The sequence below is a fragment of the Aethalodelphis obliquidens genome, unplaced genomic scaffold (genome assembly GCF_003676395.1).
Source record: "Aethalodelphis obliquidens isolate GAN/ISIS:26980383/991018 unplaced genomic scaffold, ASM367639v1 scaffold15, whole genome shotgun sequence".
Lineage (NCBI taxonomy): Eukaryota > Metazoa > Chordata > Mammalia > Artiodactyla > Delphinidae > Aethalodelphis > Aethalodelphis obliquidens.
Window position 1 is genome coordinate 27,748,430 of NW_020837959.1, and position 17,953 is coordinate 27,766,382.

Below are 17,953 nucleotides of genomic sequence, written 5' to 3' on the forward strand. Positions count from 1 at the left end.
ATGACTATTCTTTCTACACAGCCCTGACTTAATAAAAAGCACCAACAATTTTTTAAACAGCAAGGTATAATAAAAGTCTGATAATCTTCAATCATAATGAAAATCATAAAGACCTTTATTTTGTTCAACATTTAGTTTTAAAAGCACATTATACATTTGGAAACACATAATTATATATATATGCATTTGATAGAGTGAAGGCTGCCTACTGTACACAATTGAGAGCAGATTAATGACGTTAAAGTACAAATTAACGCTAGCCTTTGTCATTACCCAAAGTAAGTGTGCAGCAGACTCCCCATTGTGATAAGTAAGATTACCCTCAAGCTTTTCAATGAAAGGTGGATATTTAAGCTGTGTTTAGTGACTGATTTACAAAGCAAGCCGCTAGACGAGAAGTTGAAATATTACCTGTTCTTTCAGGTGTTAGTATTGCTTTATTTGAGGTTTTAGAGAAGCTGGGAGTATTAATGCCATTGCTATAAGGGCTGAGTCTTGCCACAGGGCTATAAGGAAAAGCCAGTGAGACATTTGAAGGGAAGAGACTCCGCCATCGGCTAGCTGTCACAGAAGCAGAAAATAAACAGCAGCGGTTAGCTATACAGAAGCAGACGTTGACTTGTCAGAGGGAGAAAGGGAAGAGGTTAACAAAATGAAAAGACAAAGCAACTTTTCATTCTTAACTGGCTCTCACTTATCTAAGGGAAAACATATGTAAAAGCGGGCTATTTGTGAAGCAGGGCCCTATTTCTACCTTCATTAAGAACTATTCAATCAGTGCCACCTTGATTACAGTCAGTATGTCTATATAACAGTGAAAAGTTGTTTTTAATTTCCTCATTACGAATATTTTCTATTTCTGCACAAAAATTTAACTGTTTTAATAATATAAAATGTTAATGTCAAAAGAAAAACTCAAGGAAACCTATCTTTAGAATTATGGGAAATAGTTCTTAATATTAACTGTTCATAGTCCTATTTTTTTCCCTAAGTTTTATTTTCAACCCATTTAATATTAATAAATGTTGACCAAAGAATTATTATGGAAACTTGTTCTTGGATTATGGAAGAAACTTAAAATGACTACTGTATCTTACTGCATCTCTGCTTGAGTCCAAAACAAGCTTTATGGAAAAATGATCTACAAAAATCACAGAAGGGTATATATACACCAAAACTTAGTGATAGTTATTTCAGGTGGCAGGCATAGAGGTAACTGATAATCTGCTGGATTTTTTCTTTATAAAAAATGTTTTCCAAATTTTCTGCATTGAACATGTGTTATTTAGGTAACTTTTAATGGTAGGATTATACCTATTATTAATTTAATACTATAAAATAAGGAACAAAAAGGAATTTTACCTGCATTGGCAGATGATCTAATTGCACATTATCTCTCCTGTCCTAATTAACATATTTCCCTCCTCCAAAATTACCAGCCCCTTGGATCTTGGGATATAAAAAGACCCTAAATTGTAAACAAAACAAAACTTCAAGTCACACCTAAAATCACTTCCTCTCTCTTCATGGCATACAAATTACTGTGCTAGTCAAAATCCACTTTTCTAAAAAGCAATGTACTAAAGCAGGACAGGAGGGAATAGATGAAAAGTATAAATTAGGTTAAGTTTCACTTTGAGCAATAACTTCGTTACATGTGCTGGAAATTCGACAAAACTTGAAGAAACAAGTATAAAAAGAACTGCTTTGAAATGCACTCCCAGGACACTTTTAATGAGAGATGCTAATGAGCAAATAGCTAAAAAGTGTTCAAAGATGGGCAGTGGGGTTGGAGAGGAAGAAACTGTGGGCTGTGGGCAGGCAAAAAAGTAACAAGCTCCAATCCTGAGACTGGTAAGGTAAGGTCCTTGCATATTAGCACCACGGTTATTTATAAGAGCAAATGTTTCCTGTTACTTCAGCAAGAATTCTTGAGAAACAGCACCATCCCATTCAAACAACTACTGAAGAAATAACCTTTTCCTTACGCAGATGGAAGAACTAGTTGAGGAAACTACATTCACAGTGATTCTGCTTTCAGAATCCACAAGTTTCACGAAGGGGTCACTGCCAGGAAGCCTCGTTCCTAGTTGACACCAGTCACGTCACTTATCCAACATGCAATTCCCAATCTGTGCCAGAGCAGAGACGTGCAGAGCTGGCACTCCCTTCCCTAAACCACCAGATATGTAAACCTGATCCCAAAACACACTGAGAAGTAGGGGTTAATATGCAACACACACCAGGTAGCTCTTCTCACATCTTCAATCTCTATAACTCAAAGTTTCTCATTAAAAATTCTATATTAAAAAAAAAAACCAATAGTTCTTTGTGACAGCTGACTTGCTTAACAGTTGACGTTATGTTACACCAATATGATCACTCGCCAGGCAAATTACAGTGACTGCGTGTTCTCACCCACAGATGCAGGCGACAACGCATCACCACTAACCAGCATTCATTACTCTGCACAATAACTACTGTGACCCGGGCCTCCCAACACGATGGCACAGCGACTGTGGCTATGACAGCAAGATCCCAACGAAGAACACAATTAGCATCTATTGCAAGAAAGAATGCTTTGCATTGTCCTTTGGCATGGAGGCTTTTAAGAAGAGGGAGGAGAATTATTGCAGAGGCAAGCTAACAAAATAACGATGTTATATTAGTGCCCGAGGTTGTGGTGGAGAAGGAGAGTGGAGGGGAGCGGAAGCCACCGCATCCTAGTTATTCTTCAGTGTGTAGCTAAAGAACTGTAAGAACTGCAACAGGAAGCATTTCCTTAGAGGATAAAAACAAACACAAAGAACTTTTCATAGGGCAATTTTGTTTTTTCCATTTAATTAATTTAATGGACTTTCTGTATACACGAGGATGTCAAATTTTTTGAGAGGCTTGATAATGATCAAAATGACCCTAAGAAAGGAGCAAGACAGCTTCTGATAAAGGAGAAAATGGGTGATGAACTTCTGAACAGCTAAGTTTTCTATCCTCCTACTCTATAAAGTTCTATCGGTAAGTACAGGGCTTCTCCAACTTGGATCAAACGTATCATACTTGGCAGGGCTTTCATTCCCAAATACCTAAGTTAAACTCTCTCCCAGAACACTTCTGTCTGCACACTCTCTGTGGTCCTACTGCCACTTCCTTCATCAAGACCTCGCCATCTCTCACTAGATTATCGCAATCTATTCTTCAGCCAAGTTCCGGCCACCAACACTGCCCTCAGAAAGCTTGCTCTGAGCATCGCTACCAAGCTTGTGTTGGTCATTGATTATTTTAACTGTGTTGCTCTCTTCCTTTCTAAAGTAGCACAGTGGCTTTTCATCCAATACTAGATCTCAGGTACTCCAGATCACCTCACTAGGACCCTTATCCAATGCCCTATACCTCACTTCCCACATCTAGAGTGTTTCTAAAGCTTCCTTGTTAAGAATACAATTGGTATTGGTTAAACTTTCGACTTTGCCACCTTCTGTCTAGTAAGCATTTTCTATTGAAATAAATGTGACAAAGTACTAAGTTGTGGACAGATACCTCATCTTTCGGCAAGAAACTAGTTTGAGTGTCCAATGGTCTACTAGGTTATTTTTTTTGTACACCTTCAAAGTTGTCTAACTTAAAAAATAAATTACACTATATCTGTGAAGCTATTTTTTGTACATTAGGCAAAGTATAACCCCCCTGCAAAAATCAATTTGATAAATGCTCCAGTGATGATAATATCAAGAAAAATCATAAAGGATAGGTAATGGGATAGGTTTAAGAAAGAATCTAATTTTTTAAAATTTTCCACACTAAAAATTATTCCTAACAAAAAAGTTCCCAGAAACCATGACCCTCCTACCATGCCTTGATCATCTTTGCCTACACTCATAGTATATATAGTAAATATTCAAATTTTTGTTGAATATATATATCCATGCATATAATCAAAATCTAATTTAAGAATGCAGTATGGCTTAATTCACATAAAATGAAAAAGAGTAACTGATCTAATATGTAAAGCTTAGTGATAATCCTCAAAAGGACAGTACTGCATCTACCTAAAAGAGTTCAAAATAAAGCAACACTCTATTCTGGAAATAATCATTTTCACACTTTCCCCTTGTTATAGACAGAGCCAGCTGAGTACCCAATACAATGTCTGGCACATAGTAGATAATCGATAAATGTTGAATGTGGTCAAAATCTTGGCAGGTTCACTAATACTCCCCTATTTCAAACCATTCTACCATTCCTACCTTGACATCTAAATGATTTTGCCAAATTTCTTAAACTTAATATAACTATAATTTAGTATATCTTTGAAGACAAAGGTGAGTCTAGACATTTCAGCCTAGCTGGAGGCCCAGTGAAGAAATATACCTGTAGCAGCACTTCGTTAATACTTCCCAGTAACCACTAAATTGTTGAACTTTATGTGTGTGAATCTTCTGGTTTCGAGCTAAATGATTTTATATCACTAACGGCCAGGTCCTGTGCGGAGTAACTGATGCATCCGGAGTAAACAGGCTTCAGCCTAGATGAGCTAGTTCCTACAATGCACAGTTAAAGTGAAGGATTGTGCCAGGAACACTAGTTGGCAGTAAACCGTGCAAGAAGGCTACGAAGCTTCCTCAAATTCTTGAGATGCCAACATTTCTTAAAATCAAAGAAACCATATACAGAACAGCTGAAAGTGTGTTCAGTGGAATTTCTGTACACCCCACTATCAGTGTAGCATCTGAGTTGGGTGAGTCCTGGACTCTTACTCTGTCTAGTGGCTTCTAACAGTACAGACACACTTCTAACCAGGTGCTGTGGTCTGATTTTTTTGTGTCCCCCTAACATTCATACGTTGAAATGCTAAACCCCAAAGATGATGGTATTAGTAGGTGTGGCCTTTGGGAGGTGCTTAAGTCCTGAGGGTGGAGCCCTGAATGGGAGTAGTGCCTTCCTTATAAAGAGGCTCCAGAGAGATCTGCCATGTGAAGACACAGGGAGAAACCTGCAACCTGGAGAGGGCCTTCACCAGACCACGCTAGCACCTGACCTCGGACGTCCGGCCACCAGAGTTGTGAGCAATAAATTTCTGCCATGTAAAAGCCACCCAGCCTGTGGTATTCTGTTACAGAGCAGCCTGAACAGACTAAGGCATGGGAAGTTATCCTAAAAACAAGCCCTACTCTGCTTCTCTCATCTTTTTTTTTTCCTTTCTTTCTCATCCAAGAATAAGACTTTAAAAGTCAAAACTGCAGTTTGCAGAGACCATGGCTCACTAATTTCCCACATCCTGTTACTTGTCTCTCTCACAAAGCAGGTGATCTGGAACGTCACTCCAGAAGGTTGGAATGATCCCAGCAGTGTGAGGAAATCAGTCTAAAGCAGCCCCAGAAATGTTTTCTTTCTGCAGTTTTTAATAAGCCTGATGAAAACTCATTAACAGCAAATCTGAGTTCTGTTTTACTAAAATTCACAGAACTGCCTTCTACATTAAGTCATATTTTTGCATCTCCTTGCTCGTGGCTCTTCTCAGCTGCCCAAATTTATATTCTCCATCATTCCCTAAACCAGGAGCTGCTTGAGGCCAACTATCTGTGCACTCCTGAGCCAAAAAAAAAAAAGGGTCCAGTGCTCCAGAATAATTCAGACGCCCAGCATTTACAGACCACACCCAGAGTCCGTCCTTTATTCAACATTTACCAACAGATACCAAAAAATAAAGGTCAGTCTCCTGGAGTGATCTCTTCCATAGGTACACACAGCACAGAGTTCTTTTCCTGCTCAATTCCCACAGTCATTCTGGGAAATCTGCCTGGCCCCTATGCTCCCACCTGCTTTTCTAAAATTCATTTTTCTATTCATTTGAGTAGGCACCCACCATGGTGGCTCTCCAATGCCAGATGCTACAGATACTGAGCTGTGTAAAATATGGTTACTGTTCTCCCGTCCTTCCCACTTCAATTTCTAAAGACCAGTAGTGCAAAAGACAGGCAAGTAACAAGAGTACAAGCGCCATGACAGCACCACGAAGTGCACGCAAAGTGAGGAAAACGGTCACCTTTGAGGGAATCCAAAGACTTCACCAGAAGACATGATGTTTAACATGGCCCTTGAAGGTTGAGGAGCTTATCTCCCAGGGTACAATGCCATTCTACATATTCATTCTGGATAACACATGTGAAGTCATGGAGGCATGAACAAGCAGTGCATATTCAGGGAATGGCCGACGTTAGGACTGAAGCATAGGGTATATGTGGAGAAGAGTTAGGGCTGGAGAGCTTGGGAGGATCCGTTTCTGCACTGTCATGTATAGTAGAAGCTTTAATATTCAAGTACTGTCTTGACTTTGAGAAGGAGAAAGTCATGATCAGATATGTATTTTCTGACGACATATAGAATGATGGACTAATTGGGTAGAGACTGATGATTGGGGGACCAGTTAGGAGGCTTCACAGTGCAGCTGGTGAGACACCACAAGGTACCAAACTAAAGTACTGGCAGAACATTTGGTGAGAACACGTTAAGCCACATCTGAGCTGAAGTGGAAATATCTGGTGAGCCAATGAACACAGGGAGTGGAGAAAAGGAGTAAGGCAAAGCTGACACCATGGATTCTAAGACACAGATGCCATCCGCTAAGACGGGAAACATGAGATAAGCATGCTTAAGAAAAAAATGAATTAAATTCGAGATACTTGTAGGACATGCCTATGTGCTCGTGTCCAGTAAGGAGTCAGAATTCAGGAAAGAGGGCAAGAGACAAAGAGATCAGGGTACATCAACAAGTTAAGTGTTAGATGAAACCGCAGGCATGAGTGAAATCACCCAAGCAGAATATAAAGAAGGAAAAGAGAAGAGGCCTAAGGAAGGAACGTTTAAGAGTGGGTATGGGGAGGATCAGTGGAGGTGGCGGGAGATGAAGGTGGGTTTTGTGGCCTCTTACCTGTAGATCAGAAGGCAATAAACATGCTGAGAAGGCAGAGGCTGGAATAGAGAACCTGGCAAGTATTAACAGTAATGACCAGCCCACCACTAAAACAAGCACAGATTACTACCTAGGTGAGTCTGGAGAGCATATCTCCGCGATGATACTAATCTCAACAGGCAAGCCTAAACAAAACACCTGAAGATGTTAGCAAGTGTCCTTTTTATGATTCTCTAAAGGGTATTTATGTCCTACTGGTTTAGGTTTAGACAGCTGAAGTGTGGTGGCCATATTACTCATGGAAATGTCAAAGTGACACCACCTGTGTCATAAATAAGGGGAAAAAAAGCCCTAGTGATTGAAGGTTATTTGCCACTGGGGAATTTTAGAGATCTAGGGTAAGATCTTGGTAAGAAGAGTTAGATGTGGGTCTGGAAGGGCTAGGTGGCTGGATTCAATGCCTATGAAAGTCAGAGATGAAAGTCACAGCAACAGGCCAACACAAGAGTTGGCAAACATTTTCTGTAAAGGGCCAGGCAGTAAACATTTTAGGCTTTGCTGTCATATGGTCTCTGCTGCCACCACTCAACTCCGCCAACTCTGCCATCACAGCATTAAAGCAACCACAGACAATACATGCATGAATGAATATGGCTATGCCCCAACAAAACTTTATTTATATATATACCAAGAGCTGAATATCATAGAAATTATGGGTCATGAAATATTACTGTTCTTTTAATTTTTTTCAACCGTTTAAAAATGTGAAAGAGGCCATATAAGAACAGGCAGAAGGCCAGGTATGGCCATAACTTGCCAACCCTTGGACTACTATACATACAGGTTTTGTAATATTCCCTCTGATAAATGCACAGGATTCTATTGCAAGGGTATGTCAAGGGTTAAGACATAACGATAGCCAATAGCATTCTTCTCTACTGTCACTTTTCATAACATACTGTAATAAAGACCAACAAAAGACTAAAAAGACATTGGACACCAGAGTTCCAGTCTCCATCCTGCCACATGCTAGTTCTCAGATCTGGAGCAGATCAATGTAACATCCTTGTGTTGCAGCGTTCTCATCGGAAGAGAAGGTATGTTTGTCAGAGGGTAATAAGCAGGGCTGTGGCGAGTATAAGACAAAAGTTTACACCATGTATTCACAAACTACAAAGCATTTTTTAAGGAAAACTAGTGAAAAGTTACAGCAAGTTGGGGCAAAAACGTCTTCTAAATTCTGAGGGAAAATGTTCTGGAAGCTAGGTGGGAGAAAGGAGAGTGCAGAAATGATCCGCTCTTCCACTCTTCCTAATACTTAGGCCGTTTAACCTGCCTTCTCAAAATGAGGGGCATGCTTTTTACGTTCTAGCTCATCTAGACAATTACACAGGCTTAATCTTTCCTCAGCTGTTAGCAACTCAGAAGCAAAGTACTGAAGCTTGAACTTTCAACAGTTTGACCAGGATAGGTCAACAGTTCTCACTTATTTACCCAAAGGCTATCTCAGAGGAAACAAACGTCCCAAATGACACATTTTTAAGAAATATGGTTTCTTCAAAACCACAAGCTTCTAAGTCATATCTCTGAGTCTTAAACAATGATGTTCTTTACCACAGAGTCCCGGAAAGTAAAGGAAAAGGAAGCAAGGCGAGATTAACAATTATCCAATCCTTCCGCTTTTATTCTTTCTTTTATACAACAGGTAGGCAGGCCTCAGTTCCAAGCCAAACAATTAGAGGAATTCAACTACGTGGCCCTTCACTAACACCAGGTACAGAGTGGTTTAGGATCAGCGAAGGACAGGCGACATCAGCTCTTTTAATACTTTCTGTTCTCCTTATATTGGCAGGAAGCTGTATCCAGACCACAGCATTTTGCTCTAAGCCCACAAACCACCGGGGCAGGAAGAACTCCATTTTCACAAACCATCCTCTCCAGAATAAACTTCCTAGGTGATTATATTACAGCTTTACATACCTACAGCCTACAGAAGTGCTTGGACTAAGCTTAAACGGGGGAATTAAGAACCCTAGGAAAGACAGTATTTTATTGGTTCACTCTTACAAACTCTGACTGCACAGACTGAGGGGTTTTCTGGAGTAAGTTCACAGGAAGTAATAAGCACTGCTGACTTGGCTCCAACCCGCGCCAGCCCCCTGAAGTAGTAACATATGGTTTGCAGCTTATCTGATCCACTATTTTTACTGGGTGAACCTGAGCAGCATTAATTTCTCCACAGCTCTCCCCGGCCTGATAAATAAGCATATGGGATCTAGGAGGTCCTTCTACTGCTCTGAAACAGGTGGTCATACTGCTCTTTCCAGACATACAAAAAGTAAAGAGGATTCAACTATTATGCACATGCCAGTGGACTGATATAAGGAGAAAGGCTAAAGAACTAGCAGATGAGGGCCTTAATTGGTGTAACTGGTATTCTTAGGGGCTTTTTTTTTTTTTTTGCAGTACGCGGGCCTCTCACTGCTGCGGCCTCTCCCGTTGCGGAGCACAGGCTCCAGACGCGCAGGCTCAGCGGCCATGGCTCACAGGCCCAGCTGCTCCGCGGCATGTGGGATCTTCCCGGACCGGGACACGAACCTGCGTCCCCTGCATTGGCAGGCGGACTCCCAACCACTGCGCCACCAGGGAAGCCCTCTTAGGGGTTATTTAATCAGAGTAAGTTAGTCATCACCCCCAAGTCTCTCAATCTTCAAATTACAGCTAGAAAAACCTACTAAGTTAATTTGAATCTTTTCCCACAGGTTCAGTCCATTCAACCTACAATGACAAGTGTAATGATTTAAAATTATATGTTTTATATATATATGATACATATACACCTATGATCCTGGAACATTGCAGATACTCAGTATTTAAACTTCCAGTTATATTCAAAATGTAATAATTTATAAAAACCACATACCACCTTCAAAAAACATCTAATAAAACAGTTCATTTACGCATATAAATAATACCTAGAGCTAATCAAGAAAGTCACTTTCAACATTAGGATTAAGTTTAATATATTAGGTTTGAAAGTAACTAAAAGATGGTGTATACCCTCAATGATTGGCATATAAATGTTTAATATTTGTTGAATGAGAGTTACAAAATTTCACCACGAAGCAGTGTTACTTGATAACATTTATTCCACAGGGATCAGAGTTTTATAATTATTCTTGATCTGAATTTCATCGTTAAAGTAATCTAGCTGGTTGAAGTATCTCATCATCATGAGTAAGGCACTAGACCTTTTCTACTTCTCAGACCCTAACCAGTCCCGAGACCACACGCCGAATGCTCTTCTCTCCCAGCCACTACTGGATCCTTCTCAGGTCTTCTCTAACCAGGACAATGGTCTAAAAGTAAAGCTGGAAAATGAGACTTGGGAAGGGAAATTCTGTGGACTGTCCACTTGTTTCCACTTAATCACTGGTCAAAACTGAAGATAAGCTGTCGGCTTTAGGCACACATGGACCAGTTACCCGGGACTGGAGTGACCTCTGTGACTTCACAAGTCACCATCGTCATCAGACTTCCCATCTGCAATTAACAGGGGAGGTTAAAAATAAATCTAACTTCAGTAGTAATCAGACTTCAAAGGCATGTTCAACAATTCCCTTGTACAGAAGTCATTTCTCCCTTGGGCCTGACTGCTATGGCTTACAGCAAATTTAAGGACAGTGAAAATGGCCACAGAATGTGAGAAGAGGGCCCATGTGAAAGTAATAATGTAACCTGCAAAGAACAAGGGAAAAGAGTGGCCTAAGGATCTGTCAGCCACGCGATGTTGTCATGCGGATTGCAGACGGCTGCTCTCAAGTTAGACTACAGCCACAACGCAAGCCGTGACAGCCGGCTGGAGCAACTTCCACGTTCGACACGGCAATAATGAGAGCAGGAAGACGCTACAGAATCCAATTCTATGCAGAAATAGGCTAGACGATCTTGACCTCTGAATATAGTGGGTTCCCCCCAGCGAACTCTAAGGATAGACTAGAGCACCAATAAGAGTCCCCCTGCCCTTGAACATGTACAGTGTGGTAAGAATCCAAGCCCGGTAGGCTAACAGAAAGCACTAGAAGCTCCTGAATAGAAGAGTGATGGAAATGGAATTTGAACCATCCTTCCTTTTAGCACCTCCTGGGCTAGGGTACTCTTCTTCCAGTAAGGGACACAATGTGTGTGGCCTACATTCCAGTGGCAGAAAAGGCCTCTGACCTACCAGTCTTGAGTGGTAGTAGAAAGTAAACATATCAATATAAATAGCTTTGACAAAGCAAAAACTTTTTTTGGCCCTAAAACTAACCACTTCCATGATTTTATTAAAATACCTGCACGTAGAAGAACATTCAAATATACATAAAGGTTATAACAACCAGATCCATTTGGCAGGAGTTTTGCTTTGGAATTTGGGGACAATTATATAATTCGTATAAAAGCGCAACTTTAAGTAGACAAACCAGCACCAGCTTGTTGGTGCCTGACTCCCCGTGGTGAAAAGGTTAGACATTTCGTGCATGCTCCCCCTCTCGTACCTTCCACCTCGGTTTGACGGTTCTATCTGGATACTGTCAAGGTTTATTGTATTTTCGTTCTGTGCAATAGCTGTGCTTCGGACAAGCTTTAAGGTGATCACTGGATGTCAAGCCACATAAACGTGGCATTTCAGTGCTTTGGTGTAGTAAGTACAATTAACTGGAGAACTGAGCATTGTGAAAGGACAGCAGCCGAGAAAAGTAACTGGACTAGACCCCAACAACTAGGGGAAGGACGTCGTAAGCCCTCAGAGTCAAATCACTTTCTTATTGTATCTTCCTTGGTTTCTCCTAGGTCATCTTGGTGACCTAGGGTTTGTAGATCTCATGGATCTCTCTCCTGGTACTTTTCCCGCCATTAAACTAGGGTGCATAAAGTAAAATCTTCTAAATCTTTGCAGATCCAAAACCCTCTCCCACTTGTCTCCACAATTTACTATTTGCCTGGGTACGAAATCACAGTTTGAAAATAACTTCCCCTCAAAACTTTAAAGACAATATTGCCCATCTAGCATCCAATATTACTTACGAAATATCTGAGGTCTGTTACTGTTGTAGATAACCTGTTTCTTCCTTTGAACATTTTTAGGATATTATCCTAAGCCCTGGAAAATCTGAATTAAACCAGGATGTCTAGGTGTAGGTCACTTTTCATCTAACCCAGTTCATGCTGAGGGCGTGTCTTTCTTCAGCTCAAAGAGATCTTCTTCCGTAATTAACTGATTCTTTCTTCCTCTAAACTATCTGTTCCAGCTTCTAAAACTTAAAGATCAGAGGTTGCAGATCTGTCCTCCAAGTGCCCTAACTTCTCTCAATTTTCTCTCTTTTGGGGCAATTCCTTTGTCTAATTCAGATAAGCAGCTTGGTTCTTAGCCCTGTCTTTTTATTTCAGTATTTCCAAGAAATTAAAAATGACTAAAAGTAGTAATCATTTGACTACTGCTCTTCCTAGCAATCTGTTCTTGTTTTAAAATTGTATTACTACTCTCTTGAATCTGAGCACACTGAGCTCTCTATTCCCCTAGTTACTTCTTTCCTACAAAGTCAGCTGACCTTTTTATTTTGTTCATGCTATTAGTTTTCTCAAAAAGCAAGTGAGACTTGGTTGCTGGTTCGTATTTATGAATAAAGGCTAAGTTCATCTGAATACAGGTAACTGGCGTTGAGTTTCTTTTGCACCAGTGTAGGTATTACACCAACAGGCCTCTAAGGAAACTAACAACAGACAGTATGTAAACAGGTGGATTATTTCATAAGCAAGTTCTCCATACGTGCCTGGACATGCAGCAGTAGAGTGGCTGAGATCCCAACAGCACAAAGGAAGGAGGTCTCTATCTTAGGGTGGAAGGTAGCAGGCTTCCAAAGTTCATCTAATACTCCTCCCACTCTCTGCTCAGTCTAATGTGGATACCTGAAGTCACCTCGAGCTCTGCTTCTCAATCAGATCTCTCTGCCGTCTTTAAAAATAGGTATCTGGGAGCTTCCCTGGTGGCGCAGCTGTTGAGAGTCCGCCTGCCAATGCAGGGGACACGGGTTCGTGCCCTGGTCCGGGAAGATCCCATATGCCGCGGAGCGGCTGGGCCCGTGAGCCATGGCCGCTGAGCCTGCGCGTCCGGAGCCTGTGCTCTGCAACGGGAGCGGCCACAGCAGTGAGAGGCCCGCGTACCACAAAAAAATAAAAAAAATAAAAATAAAAATAAAAATAGGTATCTGGTTTGACCCTGAAGATTAGACATCCCCACCACTTGCAGTCATCATCTTTAGCACATGCCAGCAACTCCTACTGCTAGAGTATCCTTTTCCTGATCCCACTTTCCTTATTTAAAAATGCTATGAAAATGGAAAATCACACGATTACACTGCATGTGCATATATACACACGTATATGAATACACAGGCACGCACACTAAAACCTGAATTTCAAAAATTGATACTTTTACACACACACCCCGTTCACTGAAATATATCTTACAAGTGGAAAAATATTAAACTCACAGGTACAAAATGACAAGAGCTCCAAAATTCAAACACATGAAACTTGTCATTATATAAAAGTATAAAGCTCCATGTATTATAAATAAATGAGACTATCAAAGCCTTATATTTTCAAAGTAAATTAAGCACCATGAAGTTTGGCCACATTTTAAACTACTGCTTCCCATAGGCGGTCACGCAAGAAATTCAGGATATTAATGAGAGAAGCAGGAGAAAACATTTCCAAGTCTAACTAAGTTAAAGAATCATCCTAAAAAATGCTAAAGCCCAACTGCAACATCCCAAAGAATTTCTAAAATCACTATTTCAACTCTCCAAATTTTGCCAGATTTCAAAAAAGGGTCAGTCTTGTAAGACAATTCAGGTAATACCCTGTAGCTTTCCTGTCCAAAGTCATGTCACTCCTTTGCTTAAAACTATTCAAAGGTTTCCCAACCATCTCAATAGAAAGTCCAGAGTCCTTAACTCTAGTTTCCTTTAGAATCACTCAGCTCAGGTTTTCTCCCTGCCCGTGGTCTGCCAGTTCGTCTCACTTCACGAGTCTCCTCCCATCTCAGGGCCTTTCCACATGCTGCTCCTATGGTCTGAGCTGCTCCCCTGCCCTCCTCTGCTACAGAGTTACCTGCTGAACTTTTGCTGACTCTTCAATGTCACATCCTCAGGAAAGCATTTCCTGGCCATACCCCTCAGACTCAGGTCCATGAACATCATCATGCTTGTTTTAAGGGAAAGGAAGAAAAAAGAACAAGAGCTGCCATCTGTGTCATCTGTTCCCTGTACTAGACTGCTTGCTCCAAAGGCCAGATGCTGAGTTCATCTTGCCACTGTACCCTTAGTCCTTAGCACTGAGCGCTAGCAAGTGCTCAATACACATTTACTTCATGGTTTAGCATCTGAATCATCTCTCTGGTCAAGGCCCAGTGTCTCAGGAAAGGTTGTCTACAAATTCTTGCAGAAATTGACTGTTTGGTAGAGGTCCCAAGAAACAGGTAAAATAAAATTTTACTGCCATAAAGGCAAGTGTAATCAATCATCAGAGTAGTGTGAAAGCAGGAAACAACTGCTTTGGGAGAATCTCTATCATTTCTTCTCATTGGGGTGGGTAACAAAATAGCATGCCAATTATGTGTTCATTATAACAAACATTATGCACTGTCGTAAGTTATTGCTTATTTTGATAAACACCTTTCTAATCATGGTGGAAATGCAAAAGAAAAAACAAATAGAAACACATGCATAATTGGCAAAAGAAAGGAAAGGACAATTGTTTAGGAATATCTGGCAAATACATATCTATGTTTGTTGGCTATAATGGTATAGAAACTGTGAATTTCATGGGAACACAATCCCTAATTATGTGTTACTTTACTGTACTCAACACCATTCCTAATAATGAAGCAAATACACTGATGCTATTCGGAGCCTAAGAGCAAAGCAAGGATGTGATGGAAGCACACAGACGTGATGTATCTTCAACTTCCAGCGCACAGAGATAATAGCAAATGTCAAGAAACCCTGTTTCTGCACAAAAATTTCAGTGTGATTCCAGATTACTTTTCCAATGAGAAAGGGAATCCTTTACAGAGCTTACCTAAAATGAACCACACAGACTAAGTTTTAATTTTGTGTTCCAAATGTGACAGAGCACCTCAAGACTGGAAACACGAGCTGGCGGAGATAGCATCTTGGGCCCCGCAAGGAGAGACTGGGCAGGCTCCAGGAGACAAGACACTCGATAAGCTTCTTAATGTCTCAGTTCAATCTGTGTGGCTTTTGCAAATGAAAAAGGCCACCTTCAGAGCCCTGGGTTAGTCGACAACTTTCTTCTTCATTGGCTAAATTTAGAGAGAAACACTCCATCATAACAACTGAGACAAGAATGGGAACTGGTGTCATATGAAGATAAGAGAAAAACTCAGCTAAGAGGTAATAGCTATTCACATTTGCTTAGTATATAATCCCAGAGGAAATGAGAGATGGTCCCAGGGAAACATGACCCAAGATAGCTAAGTGTGCAGAGCTACACTATTGGTGCAAACTATACCCACACTCCTCAAATGTGACCTGTCCTGATTCAATAGTTATGGACATTCAAGAATCTTAAGGCAAGATAAGCTTTTATTAACTGGCCCCAAATTAACTGAGCCACATATTGGGTGTTTCAAATTACTTAGATAAGCTTTTGGATCATTATTTGGTTATCTAACATCCCAGCCTCATGACATGGACTTAACAAAAGAGTCTAGATTAGCCTTATTCCAATTTAGAATATCATGTGAGTTAATGCTACCCATGAAAGTTCTATGGATATTTGTTATTTACATTCTAAAGGGGTGGAGGAAGTGGGGAAGAAGAAAGAAAAGCATGTCAGAAATGAAATATTAATACATATAGATCCGAGAAGAAGCAGGAGAAAAAGAATAGACCACAGAGGTCCTCTTGAATTTTCTACTATTCTTGAATAAACTACACTCATAAAACTTCAATTTGAGATCCCTAACTCTACCAAGTATCTTTATTTATAGGGAGAGAAAACAGACCCATTCCCCCAAAGAAAAAAATACTCTTCGCTTTCTATAAATAGCCGAACTAAGAGGATTCCCTGTATTTTTTTGGGTTCAATCTCTGAATAAAGAACTGTGTATTAGGAACGTGTCCCTGTATTTACATGACACTTCACGTTTTTCAGACTAATTTCACATTCAGCATTTCCTGAAATCTTTGTAACAGCCCTGTGAAATCTGTTAAACGTCCCCACTCATAAGCAAGACATTGGAAACAAGTGATGTGCTCTTAACCACAGAGTCAAGTAGGGCTGAGGCACTAGATCTAACTACTAGATCAAAAACCCTTCCCCCATGGGGCTTCCCTGGTGGCGCAGTGGTTGAGAATCTGCCTGCCAATGCAGGGGACACGGGTTCGAGCCCTGGTCTGGGAAGATCCCACATGCCGTGGAGCAACTGGGCCCGTGAGCCACAACTACTGAGCCTGCGTGTCTGGAGCCTGTGCTCCGCAACAAGAGAGGCCGCGACAGTGAGAGGCCCGCGCACCGCGATGAAGAGTGGCCCCCGCTTGCCACAACTAGAGAAAGCCCTCGCACAGAAACGAAGACCCAACATGGCCAAAAAGAATAAATTAATTAACTAAAAAAAAAAACCCTTCCTCCAAATTCATTCATTCAACTATCAGCATTTAACGCCTACCAGGTGACATTCCAGGCACTGGGAGGGTGACAGCAGGGAACGAAACAGACTCAAATCTCTATCCTCAGAGCTAACACTGTAATGAATATGACTACATAATTATTTTGTGTGTGGCTTTGGCTAACCGGATGCCATTTACAATACCAAATGTTCAATTAGTTTCTTTGCTCTAAGGAATTTAAATGTACTCAAATTAATACATCACAGAAACCAACCATTCAGAGCTTAAAACTTAGTAATAAGCACTGGCAATTCAAAAGGAAACTGAGGTACAGGTCCCCCTAGCCTCAGATGCTTAATCTATGTGAAAAAAAGGGACACACATGTTAAAAATTCAATTAAAAGATGTTCACAAAACAGGGTGCTTCCAAATGTAACATAACAAACATTGTTAGGAGCATTTTCAAAAAGGAAAAACCAACCAAGAAAAAGAGGAAATATTAGTTTAGGCTTTCTGAATTTTATACGAATAGATTGTAGATTTAGAAGTACTGAAAGATTTAACTTTCAGCAATTAGTTATTTTATTTCTATCATTACTTTCTGTACATTATCCAAAAAAGTCATTTATGTTATTCCAATATATTAGGAAAGAGACTGAATATTTAAGCCTTTATTATGTCTCCTTCACAAACATCTTTATTTAACCCCTTATAGCAACTCTATAAAATAAACGTAAATGTAGAAGAGGCTGAGAAAGCTTAAGTAACTTGCCTTGCTGACTACTTGATACATAAGACTTTACAAATTATACAATTTGAATAGTAAGACCAGTTTGGAAAAGGGAAAAATAAGTTTCAGGAGCCACAATAAAGTTGCAATTAATTTAATTAATATTCAGTTAAAATATTAGTTAATATTTTAATTAAAGTCAATTTATATTCCCTATGAGAATTTAAGAGTATTGGATACATATTGATCATCTGTAATATATATACCCTATACCAAAAATAATTATCCTATTGTATTTTGAGTGCACTTAACCAATTAGCAAAATTATAGCTGTGACAACAAAGGTTTTCTTTTAGCAATATCTTACAAGCAGTCATAATGTGGGTGCTCACTCCCTATAAAATTAAATCATATAAAACATTTCTTTTCCATCATTTTCTTCAGAAAAACAAACCTTCTTCAAAGGGCAGGATCTTAATAAGCCTGTTCTCACAACCTCAAGGCAAGACTTGAACACCTCCCATATATTCTCCCAAAATCTACCAAGTTTTGTAATCTAGAACCAGGGTCACAAAGTTGTCAGATATGAATGAAGGTTATTAGAGGACCCTCCCAAATCGAGAAGGTAGGCAACAA

General features: G+C 40.2%; 1 protein-coding gene across 2 annotated transcripts in view; it reads right to left on the reverse strand.

Moving 5' to 3' along the window:
• The window catches only part of SLAIN1 (SLAIN family member 1), a 73,558-nt gene that overhangs the window by 22,065 nt on the left and 33,540 nt on the right, over window positions 1-17,953 (reverse strand). The window lies entirely within an intron of this gene.